Genomic DNA, 21,129 nt, shown 5'->3' on the forward strand with positions numbered 1-21,129 from the left:
GGAAAATTTCGATATTTATAGATCCTGTACATTATCACGTTACATCTATAAGAAATGTCTTTTTAAAATGTCGTTTGAAACTACAATATCTTTCCGTTGTGGACAAACATTCTGTTTGCCGATATATTTCCCTCCCAATATACATTTTCTTAAGCATTTTCACAAGCATTATTAGCCCTATACTTGCATAGAGATGCCTGAGTATAGTGTAGATAATGTAGTATTACAGATGTTTAGATTACATGGAATTGCAATTTACAAGGTCATCAGATCATTTGTAAGATGGAGAAAAGATGAAATATATCGATTTTTATGCAATATTTTAACTACATTATCAAATTGGCATCTTGATATTATAGATTGGACATTTTTATTACGATGTTACACTTTCCGCATTAATAATTCTTTCTTTCATTTATGCTTATGTATACTCGTTAATTTTAATTGGTATTCCGCTTAGTACCTATTGAATAAAATAAATCATGCCGTCTGTCTCAAGAAATACTTCCAACATTGTTTTGTGTTTCAAGTACTTTCATTGACGTGAGGTTCTTTAACTAAAAAGCATGATGTAATGGAGGGTTTGAATTCATTCTTGACTTTTCTTTATACTATTAATATTATTATTATTATTATTACTATTATTATTATTATTATTATTCTCCTCAATTTTACACAATGTAGTGGATAATAATCTCAACAGAGTTGAACCCTGGATATTTTCGATATCCTCCACACTTCGAAGTATCCAACTCGATCGATACTTTTGGGAAAGAAAAATTCAATACTTCTTAGTTTTTAGGCAGTTTCCCTTTTTCTTTCTTTCTTTCTTTCTTTTTTTCTTTCTTTCTTTCTTTCTTTCTTGCTTCTCTTTCTTTCTTTCTTTCTTTCTTTCTTTCTTTCTTTCTTTCTTTCTTTCTTTCTTTCTTTCTTTCTTTCCATAAGACTTCCACACACTTTTAAAGTTCTAGTATCGAGTATCGAAGCTCTAAGACATATCTATATAAAGTATTGAGAAATAATGCTACCAACACACCTCTAAACGTTTCGACTCAAACATAAGTGGATGATTTTATGTAATTAATATGATCTGATTCGGAATGAATATCTCAAATTCTCTAACAACTACCGATTATCTGCAAAATAAAGTTTAATCGTACTCCAAAAAAGTGTGAGATGCTTTGCTAATTGCAGTATTATGAACTTTTACCACAATGTTGTTTTAAAACATTTAATTTCAGCTAAAATTGTGTCCAAAAATGAAATGAAAGAAAGCTTACAAAAATATAAATGACTCTTATTAGGCCTACATTTGAAATGTTAAAGAAAATCTATATTCTACGATTATCTGAAACATTTTTCTAGAAGACCTTGCCTTGTGAGTGAACTCATTTCTAATATGAAGTCAGCAGTTGTCATCAATCATAGCTAGTGTCCATTTTTCCATATGCAACTTCTTGCATTTTGCTTACATCCTGGTGATATCTTTATCCGATATTATATTATTATGATGTACAGAAGTGCATATGATATTTCCGTGCGGGAATTCTGCGTTACCATGTGATGAAGGATGGATAGAACACAGAAAAATTATCTGCGGCACAGGGACTCGAACCCGGGTTTTCAGCTCTACATGTTGACGCTTTATTCACTAAGCCACACCGAATTCCAGTTCCGGTTCCGGATCGAATTCCCTCAGTTTAAGTGCCGGAGAGAATTTTTCTCTGTTCTATCCATCCTTCATTACATGGTAACGCAGAATTCCTGCAAAGCGGTACATCATAATAATATGATATGCGTAAGTAATCACTTAGCGATTCAAGACGGCGCTCATCCCGTCGGACCCCGACCACTTAGTAACTCGTAATGAGTGCACCTCTGTACCTCTGTACATAGTGAGTTAGACATTGTGCCACTGTCACATATTCTGTGACACAGTACATGAGGGTAGACCACCAAAGAGAAAACTGAGAGATAGAACTTAAAATGAGGGGATTCGATCCGGCATCGGAATTGGAATCCGGTGTGGTTTACTGGACAAAGCGTCAGCATGTAGAGCTGAAAACCCGGGTTCGAGTCCCGGTGCCGGAGAGAATTTTTTTTCTGTTCTATCTATCCTTCATCTTTATCCGCGCTCGTTGCTCACAGCTATCATGTTCGACGGAGAAAGTCCAAGCGGGAGTGGAGAAATTTGACTTTAAGAGACAGACTTCTCTGCATAATCTTCTATTTCTTTTGCTTAACTTTCATTGATTGACAGCAGTCTTTTGCTCTAGAATTTTCCGGTAAGTTCGCTCATGCAACTTCGAACACAAAAAAAATCTTGCTTCTTATAGACTATTATTTCCAAAAATAGGTCTAATTGTTTCACATTTCATACAAGCAACATTTGTCTCAGACGTTTGTAGTATATTGTTCAGAGAAAAAATTATAGTCTGTAAGTTATTTCCTGAATTATGTGCAGGTATGATTATTTTGTCGCACACATTGAATAATATATTTAATTTTACCCTCAAAGCTGTAAATTCTTCATGACAGGTTGCTAATCTGAACCTGGAAAGTCTAGTAGTAGGCTACATCTGCCACCTTGAAGTTTTCTGGACAGACTTCCAAAAAACATTTTTTTTTTTTCGAGGTGCCAAGTATACTGCTGTACCTCAGGTCTATCGTATCGTTAGTTGAGACAGATTTCCATGGGAAGCTGGGAATTGCGCACGAAAGACAAAAAACGCAGAGAAATTTCTTTAAATCAATCACTATTTTACTTTTAAAATTCTAATAATCCTGTATGATACATATGCGCCTAAAGTGAATCGGGACAATACAGTACATCACACTTGAAAGGATTTTCGGGCAAAACTCAAAAAGTGAAATTTTAAAGCTGTACTACAACTATAATATATGCAGTGCTTGGGAAAGGTGACAGAAGTCAGTTTCCACAAACCTTTTTTGATAATTTATTGACAACTTACGGAACATCTGCTCGCTTGGAAAAAATACATAAGTATTTCTCCCATTACAATAATTCATACAGAAAAAAATCAAATCGACATAAACCAGTGTAAGTTGTCAATAAATTAACAAAACCGATTTGTGGAAACTGACTTATGTCACTTTTCCCAAGCACTGCAGATAAGTCTTCAAATGTTTTCCTGTGTATACGTGGAATTCATTAATCCCCTTCAGTCTGCAGCCAATTGAGAAATTTATTTTTGAATAGACACTTGTAAACTTGGTATCATCCTAAATACATAACGGTGATGCTACTAGATATGGGGTAGCATATGTTACAAAACAAGAAAGTGTAAGACTTGCAATATTTAGTTTCATTTTCAGGAGCAATATAACAATAGATTTGACAGTATAAATCGTATTGTTAATTTTGTTTATAAACCATATGTAACTAAAGCAACAAAATATATCGAAGAAATAGCTCATTACAGAAATCTGAATGAATCTACACACCTATTTTAATCTTCGTGTAAATAATTTTTGTATGTGATGTGCTATATTCATTCAAAATTATTGTCTATCCTTTCTTAACACTCCGCAAGCTGACCTGAAATGCACACGCTGTAAACTAAGTGGGTATGTTTGAAATTTAAGCGCACGCCAGCTTGACGCGGGTTAATATAAAATCTAGTTCCTCTGGCTATATAACAGATGTGTTACTTTAAAATAAACAAAAGGTTACGGATCTTAAGTATGATAAAAAAATAATATAACCAAAGTACAGTAATTATCGAGATGTGCGCTTAAATTTCAAAATGACGGAGAAGTAACTCGATAAAATAAGCCACATTTATTTAAAAATATGAGTAATTTACTTCAAAATGGGGATTAGTGGTACTAACAGTAAATAAACAAAGACACTGGGTACTAACGAACTTACATTTCTCTCTACTTATATGAAAAATATTGTATAATTTACTTTTAAATAACTATTGATAATGCTTCTTTTCATGTACTGCAATGGTTGTAAGCTAAGAATATTAAGAATAGCCACATAATAAAATACGAATGTCAGTGATGTCAGTGTCACAACAGTTTTGGAACCAACCTTTGATACGTACAAACAAACGTTCGGTATTAGGAACACATACTTTTGAGGATTGCATTGATTGATCATCATAGAACTTTTTCCTGCTTATATAAGTTTATTTTTAGCTTAAAGGCACATTAACAGATTTATTTTTCCTTTTATAATCTTAAAACATATTACGTGTTTCTGCATTTTTTGTATGGTTCCGTATCCGAAGACTCAAGAATAATCTTCTTCATATAGAGATTAGGTACTTCTGCCTGTTTCGGCTTCCAAAGAATTGTTGTAAAAATTTGAAGATTAAGGGAAACAAACAGGGAATGTCCATTTTTAGCGATTTTGTAGTGTATAGCGCATTGTATGTGTCAAGTGAGACTACAGAACTATCCAATTACAAAAAGTTTAAAATTGTAAATGTCAAAAGTATTAAAACTTGATTTTCTGAATACTGCACTTCTGTGACATTCCCTGTTTTTCCCATTACCTTTCATTTTGATTTTGGCCGTCCCAGATTTTCTCTCATTACTACAGTATTGTAGACAGTTTTGTTTAAACGTTCCTTCCAATTAATTCTGCATTCTATTCTTTTTTATTTAATGAGAAAATATTTAGTTTCTTACTGATATCTTCATTTCTCTTTCTGTCCATTCGCTTATACTCTGCCACTATTCGCAAAAACGTCATTTCCGCTGCCTGAATTCGTTTACAGAATACTCTGAGATGAGCAGAAAATTCAGGACTCCAGTGTTTTCTTGCTCCATTGAACAATCATATATACAGTAATAACCCAATGGTGTTTAGAAGGACTAAAGTGATAAGTTGTAGACTGATGCAGTGTGACTACGTCTAAGGGGCAGAAATGATAACTTGGTAAGTGTCTTAAATAAAAGAAATTAAAGGGGAAGTGAACGTTAAGTCGATATGAAAGAATGAACGGAGAAAGTGTCTAGGTCTACTAAAATATATAGGATAGTTTGGAATATTATAAGGAGCGGTTATGTTAGTATTGGTAGGCCTATTGTTTCAGTGAATTAATGTTTAAGCAAGTTAGCTCTGTGACAGCACGTCTGCCTCCAGACTAGCCGGCCCGGGTTCGATTCCCGGCGGGGTCAGTAATTTTCATATAAAATTTCTACCTCGGGACTAGGAGAGATGGCGGTGCACAACTTGTAATCACTAAATTGTGCACCAATATGCCTGGGTTAAATCACAAATCTAAATTCTCCGCAGTGCATATGAAGAGAAGACATATATATATATATATATATATATATATATATATATATATATATATATATATATATATATATACAGAGTGTTTCAAAAAATACGGGGCATAATTTCAGGTATGTATTTCCCACATGTAGACAATCAAAATAGTTCATTACAACATGTGTCCGGAAATGCTTCATTTTCGAGTTATGGTCTTCACAACATTGAAATTCACCGGAACGTTTTTCTTTCCGCAGGTCGTTGTCATTACAGAAGATGTTCAAAATGTCCACCTCCTGCTTGAATACAGACCTCACATCGATGTCTCATTGACCTGCGAACACGATCCCAAACTCCAGGAGTATTGCGTATGTCCTCAGAACATGTCACAATTCGATTCCGAAGGGATTCCAAATCAGGCACCGGAGACGAATAAACCAATGATTTTAAATGGCCCCACAAATAGGAATCGATCAGATCAGGTGAGCGTGGAGGCCAAGTAATTGGGCCACCTCTACCTATCCATCGATCAGGAAACCTTCGATCCAAGTACCGGCGAGCCGTACAACTGGAGTGTGCAGGAGCGCCATCATGCAAGAAGTGAATGTGTTGACGATTGATTAGTGGAGTGTCTTCTAAAACATGAAGTACGGTGTTTTCCAGGAAGTTTGTGTACGCTGCCCCGTAAGTCTGTTTACAAGTACATGGGGCCCAACTAATCGATCACCAATGATACCGGCCCACATGTTGAGGGAGAACCGCACCTGGTGATGAGATGGAACAGTTGCACGTGGGTTTTCATACGCCCATACATGCTGATTGTGGAAATTTGTTATGCCATCTCGTGTGAACTGTGCTTCATACTAAGGAAGAAAAGTTCGGATTTACACCACACTGCTGCAAGAACCACTGACAGAACCTAACTCGTGCAGGGTAATCTGCTGGTGACAGGGCCTGTACACGTTGCAAATGATAAGGATACAATTGATACTCTTTCAACAGTCTCCAGACAGTCGTATGAGGAACATTGACTTGCAACGCTACCCTTCGTGTGCTGATAGAAGGAGTCATGTTCACAGCCTCCAGAATCTCCTCCTGTACTTCTGGAGTTGTAGATCTTGGTCGTCACCTTCCCAAACCAGGTGAGTTAAATTTTCCATACTCGCACAGACGGTAATGGAGACGTACAAATGTCTTCCGATCTGGACATTGTCGCTGTGGGTACCTCTCCTGGTACAAACGACGAGCCAGCGCAGCATTGCCGTCTGCCTTACCGTACATGACGTGTATCTCTGCCAGCTCTTGATTTGAATACATGTCGCACAGTCTAACGCCTACACAACACTGATTGTAACCTTCGCCTCGGAATGAACTGTCAGAGAGCCCTCTTAACGTCTCCTTTGACGGCAACGACCTGCGGAAAGAAAAACGTTCCGGTGAATTTCAATGTTGTGAAGGCCATGACTCGGAAATAAAGCATTTCCGGACACATGTTGTAATGAACTATTTTGATTGTCTACATGTGGGAAATACATACCTGAAATTATGCCCCGTATTTTTGAAACACCCTGTATAGTGATTCGTCCGTCGGTTGGGGACGTTAAGCCTGGCGGCCCTCTTGGTGCTATTCGACAGGAGTAGACTACGTGCCGGCACCGTGTTTCCCCTTCTTCCTTCCTCACCAGCACTCATACATACACTCACCCTAGTACACAACATAACTCTTCACAGATACACATCATGTACAGCGTCGCCCGCCGAAATGGTGTACAAATTGAAAATGGGTCACAGTCCTACCATCTATCCGCAATATGCGGAACCCGAAACAAGTTTAGTATACTGAGGCGTTAAATTAGTGAAGGCAAATGTATAATCATATAGCCTAGAGGAGGTAAATTAGTAGAGGTAGTGAAGTGTTAAAATAAGGAAAATGAACGTTATATTTTGTAAGGAGACCGGTAAAGGACTGTTAACGTGGTTATTGTTATTTAGGAGTGAACATAATACAAAAGAACATAAGTGGAGTTTTGAGTGTGAGAAGAAATAGGCCTAACATAAGGGATATATTGATATGAAATTATTGGGAGAGTAGAAGTGTGACTCGAAAATGGTAACAGGTTGAGTGAATTTCAACACTAATATCGGTATCAATATCGGTTTATTGTCATAGGGGAATAAGAGCTTCTTTCAATGTAATAATATAATTAGAGGAAAATAGTATGGTGGACCTAAATACAGAATTATGAAGGCACACCGTAGCTCCTTGTTGTTGTTGACATTAAATACAAATGCAAATAATTATAACAATTCTATAATTAATACTTTTGCACAGAGGCGTACCATTAGACGATCGATTTTCTGTGTTGGTAAGCCGAGTTCGAATTTCAGTGGGTCCAAGTGGGATACAAATACGATGCTCAGTAGTAAGTTTTCGGGGGCTTCTTCCGTTTTCCCTATCGACATTTTACCATTGCTTCACCAATCATAATTTTCTTCCTTTGCACTAAAGACCATATTGCATGGTGCACTAATGGCAAAGAGTCTACAGTTGTGGCGTGTTCATCCTAGAGGGAGTCACTTGGGTGAATGGCGTAAGTCTAGCAGTTGCTTTTGGTTTTCCGTTGCACATATGGTAAAGACTATTGTGATACGTAGAGAAGAGATGAATAATGGACGAAACAAAAGTAATATACCCAGAAAATCTAAAACCAATCTTTGTTCACCACACATTCATTTTGGACATATAGATATTTGAACCCTTATCGCTTTCATAGAAATTCGACGGATAGCTTTTCAACAAATGGTGTACAAAGTGAGTGATTTCTGCATGTCTGTTCCTTTCTGTCTACAACTGGCTCTGTTGGGTTTATAGTCGCCAACCGCCTCGCCGCATTTTGTTAACCAAAAAGACTCAGCTGCTTTGTGAACTACTTAATAAGATTCATGCTGGCAACACTCACTGCATCAGTTTGTAGGATATAAATTTCAGTCTAGACTGCACTAGACATGTAAACTGCGGGGACAGCAATTCTTTATCTTCTTTGCAACAAGAATTTTGTGAAATTTCAGAAAGAACGAGACTGTCTTGTTCCAGTGACCCACATGATGAAGCACAAGAGAAGATGAAGATAATATGAGAAATAGCATTCTTGAAGAGTCAACATTCACTGTATAGTAAAGTGTGTTCGAACTGTAATTTTGTTTATGGAAAATGTAATCTGCTGGCATATACGTATCATGGGAAATTCTTAAGGTATAAATGCATATTATCTATAGAATAAGTACATTTTAAATCACATTTCGCATTCAAGATATTGAGGTAAGTATTAGTGAATCTTAGCCTAATGTTCTAGTCAAAAAGTTTCATAAAATTGATGATGATGATGATGATGATGATGATGATGATGATGATGATGATGATGATGATGATGATGATGATGATGATGATGATGGTGGTGGTGGTGGTGATGATGATGATGATGATGATGATGATGGTGGTGGTGGTGGTGGTGGTGGTGGTGGTGGTGATGGTGGTGGTGGTGTTTATGATGAGAAGGAAAAGGAAGAGGGGGAGTAGAAGTTGTAATAACAGTTCTGTTAAACTGGTGCACACATGCAACATTTCATTACCGTACTTTTAAAAATGAATTTTGTTTGACGTTAATTATACTCATATATTTATGTTCGTGATATTACGTCAATAATATTTCAAAGAGCATGAAATGTCTGAAAGTTTCATACATCTCAATGTGTATAATATATCTGAATGTGCAAATATCTATAAATTGATGTTTCCCACATCCTGAGAAATCCCTCATATTCTATTCTGCAGACGTGGGTTTACCTATACGGCTTGCCCTAGTTTCTCAAGCACACATGTTTATCCGTGTTACTTTATCTGGATCGATTGTGTGAAATTGGTCCGACATAATCTGAACATTACTGTTCTTCACACGTCGCTTCGAGCTCCCAGCACTCAGTATCCACATAAGAATATATACTACTGTATTGGTCACATCGGAATAAAACATTATAATAATTTTCGACATATAACTTATCGTATTTATACTGTGTGTATAGGATATCAAGAACATGAAGCATATAAATAAATAAAAAATATGAGTTCAGTATAAAACGATAGACTTCATAAGATCTAACGTTTTTATGTAGAATATCCATTTGAACTAAAATGTTCCAACATACAAACGCCGCCGGCGTAGCTCAGACGGTAGGCATGCTTGCATGCTGACCCAGAGCTGCGGTCGATCATAAGTTCGATACTGGTTTGGAATTGATTACGTGGTTGGATGTTCTCCAAGGTTTTCATTAACTGTAAGGCAAATATCAGTTAATAAAATGGCAAATCCTCGGTGTCACTTCGCAAAACATCATCTTGCTACCACCAAATCCATTGTCGCTAAATAACCTAGTAGATCACACAGCGCCGTCAAATAACCGGATTTAAAAACACAGAAAATTCTATCAGTTTCTATGTTTTAGTCAATATAAGTTTAGGAACAAAAATAAAGAAGGAAAATATTAATTAAAATTGTAAATTCATTCATGAAATACTTTGTTTCAAATTGAGTTTATTTTACAGTGTAGTCAATAAAACCACATATTTACCCTGTTTCTTTCAGAACATTTCTAAATACTTAGCGTCGTTAACCAAGTTTTCCCTGCTTTCAGAAAGTTTTAACGACTATAAAGAAATCTCTTACAAGCTTCGCAACAGTGAGAAGGTCTGATTTATATTTCTTTGCTACGAGCATCAGAAATTGGTATACTCTTAACAAGCCAATAGAGACATTTATGCTCTTGTAGCAGGACTCTTGAACTATAATTTTACTTGTATATCCTATTCAGAAACAGAGTTCCTTTACATATTGCAACGCATCAGTTCCAGATAATGTGGTAATAGCTGAGGAAAGAAAGTAAAGAAATACGAATAATTATGATTATAATTGAATTCCTGGAATTACTGGGTTGTAATTTAGATCACATTTCGGGTGAGAGAAGTTTCTTTGTATTTCAGACAGTAGGAGTTCTGTACGTTTCTCAAAACGTAACATTATTAACTTGTTCCACGTCTTTCGAAAGTTTTAACGACTTTTGAGAAGTCTTTCAGAAGTTTCACAACAGTGATAGGATCTGATTTCTCTCTTCCTGAATCGAACGTCAGACATCGCTGCAATCTAATAGGCCTGCAGAGACATCTGTCAGTGAAGTACAAAACTTTAGTGAGAATTTTACCTGTATATCTCATTCAGGGACAGGGTTCTTAGGCTGAGTATAAACATGAGCACAAGCTGTCCATAGATTCTTCCTCAAAAGTTAATAAAGAGTGTTGATTGAATGATTCACTCATTCATTCATTAATGACTGATTGATTTCACGAGGGCTGGATCTGGGATGAATCCTTCAATTTAGGCCGTTTAGTTCCATTGTACACCCTATAATATGCGATTTATTGTATAACTCCGGCAGAAGGATTCGTGATCACGCTGTCAGGCGGACCACCCTTCCTGGATTTTACAAATAAGGGCTCATCATTTAGTGACGAGCCCGAACCCAGAGCCCGGAACGCCGAGCCCTTAGAACCTAGATCAGCATCAAAACCCGTATTATCCTCACACATAACCTCAGCCTATTTTTAATAATATAGATGATAGATGAAATGAGGAAAAAGTGGAGAGTATTGGTAATGAAAGAGGGAAAATGGGAGTACCCCGAGATAAACCCTATGCAACACATGTTTTTTTCCATCAAAATTTCACCCAAACCTCACCGGAGATTGAACCCGGGCCGCCTGAAACAGTATTTAATAACTTATGTTAAATGCGCTTTAGTTTTCAGCCAAAATAAATGTCAAATGAATTAAATGATAAATGCCCTCTTCAAATTCAAGGTAGAAATCGGTGCACCATACAGCATTTCCTAGAACACAGCTTAAGATTTTGTCATTAGCTGTTATCAGTGCTGCAACCATGCCACCTGGCATGGACTGCATACAAATACTGCTTCAAATGTCCTCACAAAAAATACATTAAAGTTCTGTGACAAAAAGAAATCATGTCATTGGACATCCATATCCAATCCATATTTGTGGATGTGTTATGTTGAACTACTGTTATCGATAACGTCGACCTTATCAAATCAAATCAAGATCAAGGGGAGGACCCAGTCCTTATTTGTGAATGTGCTATATTCAACCACTGTTATGAATAATGTCGATCTGATCAAATCAAATCCAGACCAGGAGGAGGGAGGCTACAATCTACATTTGTGGGTGTGTTATGTTAAGCCATTTTCATGGATAACGTCGACCTCATCAAATCAAATCAAAACTAGGGGGGAGGGCCCAATCCTCATTTGTCGATGTTATGTTGAACCACTGTTATGGATAACGTCCATCTGATCAAAATAAATCAAGACCAGGAGGAGGGCCCAATCCACATTAATTTGTGGATGTTTATGTTGAGCCACTGTTATGGATAACGTCGACATGATGAAACGAAATCAAAACCAGGAAAAGAGCCGCAGTGAAAATATTTCAATGGCCGACAGATCATTGCCTCATGCTTCAATGTTGAACTTCTCACTTAAACCAAGATACCAGCTCAGAGATAGTTTTGTCCTGTGTAGTTTACAGTTACTTTTCCACCTTACTTTCTGTTGCCAGATTAATAGGCAGTATATAAATTTTGTTTTAAAGCTGCTAGGAGATTGCAGCAAACACTCTAGCAAAACCAGATAGTCTTTAGTATGATATGATTTAATTTTATTGTTAACTAGCCGTACCCGTGCGCTCCGCTGCACCCGTTAGAAATAAATATAAAGTAATTACATAATTAAAATAGAACATTTGAGCCAGTGAACATTCGTGTTTGATAGAAGGATAAATCGTTTAATATGTTACTTAATTTAAATTGCATCCAAATAATTAAAATGCGATCATTTTGGTCCAGAGAGCACTCATTTGGTGCAATGACAATTCCTTTAACTTGTTTCTTAATTTTTATTACATGCAACCATAGTTTAATGAACATTGACATCATTTAGATTTAATATGTATACTTTATTTTACTTGTTATATGTTTCCATTTAATTATGGTAATAACTTCATTTTAACCCTTGTTTTCTACGTATTCAGTAAATGGCGCTTGGCCCACTATGGTTCTGAACCCTTCAAATAACTTAAATTATATTATACAATATTCCATTACATTATAAATTATATTATATTATATTATATTATATTATATTATATTATATTATATTATATTATATTATATTATATTATATTATATTATATTATATCAGAAGTTACTGTAATAACATTATAGCATTATGTCCATCTAGAGAAACTACACTTTCCAATGGTGAAATAATAATTAATTATACAAATCGGTTAATTTAGCTTCCGATATTACTTCATACAAACATAGAAACATTCTCTGTAGGCTGTCTTTCATAGATTTCGATTGTTGCTGTCCAAGGCCCCTTATAGACGAAGTCATTTGTTTTTTATTTCATTACACGGCCTTAGATGGCAGTTATTTTAATTTTAAAACTCATTTATCTCATTAAATATCAGTCCTATCAAAATTTTTCAAGGAATAAAACTTATTGCAAATTAGTTTGAAAGAAACTTTTGTTATGTAACATTTTTCATAAAAATCAATAATAAGGGAGACATTTCGATTTATTTAATTCAGGCCCCCTTATAACCCCTCTTTTAAATAATGTATTTTGAATGCCATATAGCCTAAAATCTAAGTTACAACGAACTTAATTTATATTCCAATTTTCATCGAAATTCGTTCAGTCATTATCGCATGAAAAGGTAACAAACATACAGACAGACATACAAACAAAAATTTCAAAAAAGCGATTTTCGGTTTCAGGGTGGTTAATTATATATGTTAGGACCAATTATTTTTGGAAAATCGAAAATTACCAGAAACATTTCGGCTACAGATTTATTATTAGTATAGATATTAAAGATTCCCCCAAATTATTTTATTGTTAATATTAAAGATTCCCCCTAATTAACGGTACTTTATATTTACTATTGATTGTTAGTTAATCTTTGTTCATGCAGAGGCGCTGCAGGATATTTGTCGACAGTACTATGTGGGACCAACATGCGAAGGCGGCAACAAACCAGAACAGAGTATCGCTTATTTATTTGTTGCGATACCTCCTCCACTGTTGCAAGCACCAACCTTTACCAAGAAGTATTATGTTCTGTGTACCGTATGGCCTTGGCTTGGCTTTTTCGAGGACTAGACCCGAGGCGGGTCTTTAACTTAGACTTTGGCCCATTGTGCGCCCTATATATGCAATGATTGTCCGAGTCTGACAGGTGGACTGGGTGGACTGGGTGACATTCACGAACTGAACACTGATAGGTGACCATCTTGCCTCAGAACTGGGTCCCATCTGCAAACGACCGAATGGCTCTTTCTATGTCAGCAACGGAAACCAGTACTACCTCCAAGAATCCACCTCAGCCCAGGGATTCCCCGACTGTTCGTCGCACAGTGATCCTATTTGCTATTTGGCCGCGCAAAATACAAAAATTGAGTACCATATATTTTCATGTTTTATGGACTTTTTAATTACTATAATATCCAAGGATACGATATTTGTTATACTTACGCTTATTTGTGCAACCCTTGTGTTGTGAAAGAAGTCAGAAGTATGGTGTTTCTTATCGCATCCCCGGTCTGAAACCGAGATCATAATTTTTGTCCATTAACTTTGCTTGAAAGGACGTGTATTTTCGACGATCTTCATCGATTACCAGTGGATATGGAAGACTGAGGTATGTACTATTTTTGTGATATTTAAAAAATCCCACAGAACGTACTACTTTAAAGTGAAATTTGCTTGAAAATCGAGAAATTCTTGTTATTTTAACTTATAGTTGTGAGTTTTTGTAGATCCGAAAATTTAGAATCGTCAACCATTGGTCAAATTTTCTTCAGAAAACTAAAACCAATACCTTATTCTTTCTCCTATATAAAAACTAGCTGCAACTTTTTTTCAGGTTTTAGTGCTCTCAGAAGAGGTATCACTGAACGATCTTGTTCATGGTTAGCGCCGTACAGATGACAAATTAGAAAGAAGTGATGAACTATTCAACTGTTTACTGGAAAATAACGATGTGAAAACTTACAAATAATCCGTTAAAGATACTGTAAAAAAACAAACTTATTAAATTTGCTTGCTTGTCACCTAATTCTGAGTAAATTTCAATCACAAAAAGAAAACTACAGAGAAATATATTTTATATGAACAAACTATAGAAAAAGCTTCCACAAATGGCTTGTCATCTAATGCAGGTTGTCCTTCCAGATCATTCGCAGACTACATTGAACCTTCGAAAAGAAGAAAAGTGCAACATCTAGTACAAAACCTTAGCTCTGAAGAATTAGCGTCTGCGAGTCAAATGAGAGTACGTTCAGAATGAAAGAGAGACAGAGGTGAAATCAGAGGCAAAATTACAGATTTTTCTCCGAGCTTTTATAAAGTATTATTGCATGGTGGTCAGATAATAAAATATTTATTAGTCCCTATAGTTGAACTGTTAGAAGAGGCCCAAACGACGTTTAATAAGTCCAGCAAATTTTTCCGTCTGGGGAATACTCGAAAATGCTTTTGGTGTCGTCAGATCGTGTAACAAGCAGTCTAAAAAAGAAAACGCGAAAGAGAAATGGATCTATACTCAATGAAGTTCTTTGTTTATCAATATCCCGCGCCCTCTCAGGAACTTAATCTGAAGCCAACAACAGCACTGAGAACTAAAATTTTGAAACTACGTTTAAAACTGCATTATATTAAAGAAAAAAATGAGTAATGATAAATGTTCATTATTAGTGTATGTTATGTCATCATCGTCATTATTTTATACTTGTAAAATTTTCCGCACATTACATAAAAAATAAAAATATATGTCATAATAGAAAACACTGAAGTGATAAATGTATGGTACACCCCTTAAAATAAATATTTGACTGCAATCCCTCCCTCCTTGGAAGGACCACATTTTCTCTTCAATGCTTATTTCAAGCTGCGATAAGTAGCACATAGTTGCAGAAATGACACATGCCTCATTGCGACTGTGGAGCTAAAGTCATAACTGTGAAGACATAAATATATGGGAGTGGACACACGTGTGTCTAGTGTTAATATATTATATATTTTATTACGATGAACTTAGTAAAATTTGAGACACTCACCACTTTTGTATGGAAAGAAAATGTACTGATTTTAGTGATTTTATATTCTTGATTAAGATGAAGGAAATCATAATATAGTATTTTCATTGAAATATTAGTGTCATGTATCTAATTAATAGTGCAATTAAAATAAAAATTATAATATAACTTATTTCTTCCATGTATTTTACCTATATATTTCATAGATGTAGTGATGAAGACCTGAAGTCCTACAGTATTGTAGCCTATGGAATACCTATATAACTGTGATTGAGAGTTAATATTAAGCCTAAATTGAATTCGCATAATGTCGATATGGATAAGAAAAATGCTGAACATAAGTAAAAATTGTTATTTGAATGTTTCTGCATCATTTTAATATAGAATCGAATAATAATATCTTCGATAGACTCCAGTACAACTAGGTGCAAGTAAGGATAGAGTTGGTGGAAAATAGTAAGACTCTAGTGTAGGTTGGCAATGTTCATTGTATGAGTAAATTGAAATTACCGAATGCTATATGTCACTGGATAGTACCGGGGAGAAGCAAGAGAGGTAAGCGTCACGACCCTAGAACGAAGGTATACCTACAGTAGAACTTCGAGGATCAAAACTTGGTTATGAAGAATGCTCACATGTCAAAGATGACGATGTGAAACGACAAGAATTTGTACATACATGTAGAACCGTACATACAGAGTGAACTGTAAGTACATACATACATACATACATACATACATACATACATACATACATACATACATACATACATACATACAGAGGCTACAAACGTGTTCTGCCCATGAACAGGTCTTTCACTGCAAACTCAACTTTCTCCAATCTTTCCTATTTTCTGTCTTCCTCTTATTCTCCGCATATGATCCACCTTAATATCGTCTATCATCTGATATCTTCTTCTGCCCCAAACTCTTCTCCCGTTCACCATTCCTTCCAGTGCATCCTTCAGTAGGCAGTTTTTTTCTCAGCCAGTGACACAACCGATTCCCTTTTCTCTTTCTGATCAGTTTCTTCACCCACTCTTTCTAACACAACTTAATTTCTTATTCTGTCTGTCCATTTCACACACTCAATTCTTCTCCATATCCACATTTCAAATGCTTCTATTCGTTTCTCTTCATTTCGTCGTAATATCCATGTTTCTGCCCCATTTCACACAAAGCACTTCACTAAAATAGTCTCTTCCTTAGTTCTTTTTCCAGACGTCCGCAGAAGATGCTCCTTTTTCTATTAAAAGCTTCCTTTGCCATTGCTGTCTTCCTTTTGACGTCCTGGCTGCAGCTCTTGGTACTGCTTATAGTACATCCCAAGTATTTGAACTGTTCATTTGCTATAAGTACTGTCTCATTTAGAATTCGCAAGTTTACCTTCTTTATTTTTCTTGAGACAACCATGGTCTTCGTCTTGTTTGCATTTGTCTTCATCCTATACTGCTCACAACTGTCATTTAGCTCAAGTAGCATATCGTTTAGTATCGAATCCTCTTCTGCTAATGTTATTAATTTCTGGGGGTTATTCCTTGAGATATTTAAAACAAAAAGGTTTAATACAGTTCTTCTCGTTTTTGCTTTCTTTTCGAGATAAAAATGGTTTTATATGAAATATTTCATAGCGTGTTCTGGGAAAGCCATTGATTGAATTCCCAATATGCTAATTCAATTTAAGAGAACCCTGTATTATGATAACAAATTTTTGAAAGAATTTTAGTTTTGTCTTTAAATATGCAGGAATTTAATCTGAACAAATGTAACATTATAAAATTCCTTTTCAGAACGAAAAGTTACATTTGTTTAAATGAAATTTCTGCATATTTAAAGGACAAACCTAAAAATCATTTCAATCATTTTATTATCTATACTGATCTTGGATCTCGAGTGATATTTATTAGGACTATTTCGTGAATAAAATAAAAATGTAAATAATATATCCCTAAAATTCGCTCACAGTACATTTACGAATACTTGACCTATTCAGACATTGTGAAGTTGAAATAGATGAATATCGATTACCGCAATAAAGAAATTTGATGTTATTCAGTAATGTTAATTGCGAAAAGCGAAATACAGGTTTAACAATGTTAATTACATGTACTGCGCTTTTCTCTTATTATTATAACAGAAATATTATCTGCTGAAATCATAATTTAATTTAAATATTTATCAAATCTGACTGGAGGAGTGTAATTTTCTTTTGATAGCCTACTATGGGTATGGAATTAGAAGATGAAGTTGTAGATGTGAAAGTAGGCTTTCGCACTTTAGTTAGTACTTCATCGTTACATTATACACTACACCGAGAACTATGAACTATGTAATACCTATGGAGACAGCTAGCAATTCTTATGTATTGACACTATAACGAGACATATGTTGCTACACAGTGGAGCCATCTCTGTTTAGATAATTAAAACACGAATTTTATTACGCCATAAGGAAGGTAGTTTGATCAAAGATGTATATAATACTATACAAGGTCTTCGGATTTGATATGCGCTGATGTTACATAAATTTGAACATCTGACTTTCTATTATTGTTTAATTTCATTCATGTAATTCAAATTTTATAGGCTACAATTAGGTTAGGTTCTCTGTGTGAACGGGATCAATGTCAACTATGCCCTATTTCGACCGTTACTCCGTGTTACAGGAAAGCATTTTCCATAGCTCGACAAATGCATCTCGCTGTAGTGTGTAACGGGACTGCATCTACACAGTTCAAATTGCCATGCGCATATGCATGCATCTGGGACGAATATTGAAATAATCAAGTTTAAACGTACGCTCAATTAAGATGCATGAAGATTTTATGTCTACATGGTGCACCGTTTTGAATGTCGTCTTTATTGCGTAAATATATTAATTAATATTAAATATCAAACTTGCATTTAATGCTTAAATGCGTAAAGTTGAAAGAAAAGTTTAACCGTGTATATGCATCTTAATGAATTCATGCTCATCGATTTACGGGGAAATAGTTGGCGACACTGACTAAACAAAAGAACGACCATGCGATAAATTTATAGCGATAAATGTAGCTGCAAAAATTATCGCGATGTATGACGTGATTGGTTGGAATTCAAAATGCCATTTAACTTCATTGGTCGAAAATGTGATGAAGTCATATAAACGATATAGTCATAGTAAACGGATCTCTTAAATTGAGTGAGCGTATTGGGAACTGAATCAAAGGCTTTCCCAAGTCACGCTATGAAATGTTTCATATAAAACAATTTTTTCTCTAAAAATAAAAAAAAAACGAGGAAAATTGTATTAAACATTTTTGTATGAAAAATCTCATAGAATAACCCCCTGAAATTAATAACATTACTTACGGTTTACTCTGTATACAAGTAAGTTGCTGTGAGGTCGTAACTGAGATATAAGCACAAATCCTCAGAATAAACGTTTCTCACTATGACTGAAATATGGTGCATTGCTACATTTCCTCAGTCGGAGATGCCACCAGATATCGTGTCACACAGTTACGATCTATACCTCTGCCAGCTGTTACACGTATCACAGATAGAAATTTCACTGTTGAAATTCTTTCATTTCATTACTCGAAATACCGTGATCTACTTTTCCGCTCTATGGTATACTATTTCCGCCCGTTCCTTCCTATGAATCAATCCAGATGGGTTCACACCTGCCAAAGTGGTTCAGCTGTAATGGGCGAAATCCGCATTAAAGAGGAGGATGCTTAGTTTAAGTAGCAGCTGTGAGGACATCCGATGCAGCTCTCAGTCGTCCCGTGAAACAAGATGCGTTTCCCTTTAACGAGGTTTGTATTACTTCTCTATAAATGTTATGAAGTTAACGACGAGGTGGAGTGACAGATTCTTAGGTAAGGGCTGAATGGATTATAACGAAACTGTCTCATATCCATAATTTTGGAAAAGTCACTCTCAGCTCTTTGTAAGAATGTTGACACTGTGTGAATGTGTATACAGGTTTTCTGCCGTTATTCAAGCGTCATAGTTTCTAGATAGAAAATACATCAGACCAGGTTTCCATTCCCATTGTTGAAATTAAGATTTATCTTTTGGATATTCCACCATGTGCTGTAACTTCACGAAATAAATGTTTCGAAACTTCACACAGATTCCAACTTCAGAGCAATATAGTAAGTCCTGCAGAGTTATCGATTCTGTTGGGACCATTATGTCTGGCAATTCCAAACAATAATATGGGATCGTTTTCTAATAATACAGATGTTGCATTATATCTCTGCCGGCGACTGACTTTGAGTTTCAAGTGGCATATCTTGATCTTGGGCCTCAGAGTACTAAAAAACAAAACAAAAGATATCTGGATGCTTTCATTCAGTACTCTGATTACTTCTTTCCTGAGCACAAGGTGAGAGTTTAGACACACTTTTTCTTACAGATTAGTGCAACCTTTTGCTATCTCTCTTTCTCCTCACCGCAAACTGTGACGTTGCACAGAGGCAGAGATATAATGAAAGATCAGTACGTTTAGTCGCATCCACAGAGATAGCCTAGTAGTACTTAGTAGCTAACGCTGGTAAGATCTTATAGAAGCTAAATGTGAAGAAGCTGGTACAATCTATTACATTAATGTCGTCACGTTTCGCAGTTTATTCACAGCCAGTACTTCATCCGTCTCTCACTGCTATGCTAGTAAGTTGTATACAACAGGCACACAGATTCTATGAGTAGTGATAGCCATTCCAATAAGCAGTGGCATGTCGCTGCATCTCTGAAAAGTTAATATACACTACATCGTAAACCAGTTCTAATTGTGTAGCTTTTACTTTAGCATAAACACCATTGAACACCGGAATACAAAATGTTGGTGAGTCAAGCCGTACGTGCACATTAGGGGTTGAGATAGAAGATGCAGTGTTCCTTGTCAATAAGGTAAGACTAAGAAACAAGACGGCATTAATGGAATACAGTGTACAGGTTACTGGTATATCAAAAAATTTGAAAGAAACTTGTCCTCATTTCGAGTAATGTTCGGGATTGAGACTGCGTCTTATGTGTAGATATAAAGGTCACAACGAACTGTTACCGGTGCTCTTTTTTTTTTTTTTACAATGTGGATTGTTAGCTTTGTTGTTAGTAGGTATTAACAGAGTGCACAATGTGTACTTCTACGTTATTTTATTTCTTACAAGAGAAAATTAATTTTTAACTCTGTCAAAATGAAACAATGCTAATTTTATTTCACTGCATACGTCGCAGGTTTTTGTTTGTGTTGTGAATAAAATTCTAAACAAAGAAAAGTGATGATGTAATAACTTAATTAACAGTCGTGTATAATTAGATTCTCATTTATTATTCACTCCCAGGAAACATCATTTTACTTGAACAGAAGAGGAGCGTAAAAGGAAACACAAAATCCTTTATTTACCAGCGAAATGACGAAGTTTTTATAATACTCGTATTATATAATAAGTCTAAAAGAAACTAAATTTGCAATTCACATTGTTCTATAATGTAGGAAACATAATTTTGTAAATATTAAATTTTGATAATAGATATTTCGTAACATTTTCGGCCAAGACGTTGTTGTGATCACATAGAACACAATGTTTGGAAAATAGAACCGAATAATTGTATCGAGAATTGTAGAAACCCAAAAAGTCACTTTTTTTTTCAAATTTAGT

Source organism: Periplaneta americana, chromosome 2, assembly GCF_040183065.1.
Source record: "Periplaneta americana isolate PAMFEO1 chromosome 2, P.americana_PAMFEO1_priV1, whole genome shotgun sequence".
Taxonomy (NCBI): Eukaryota; Metazoa; Arthropoda; class Insecta; order Blattodea; family Blattidae; genus Periplaneta; species Periplaneta americana.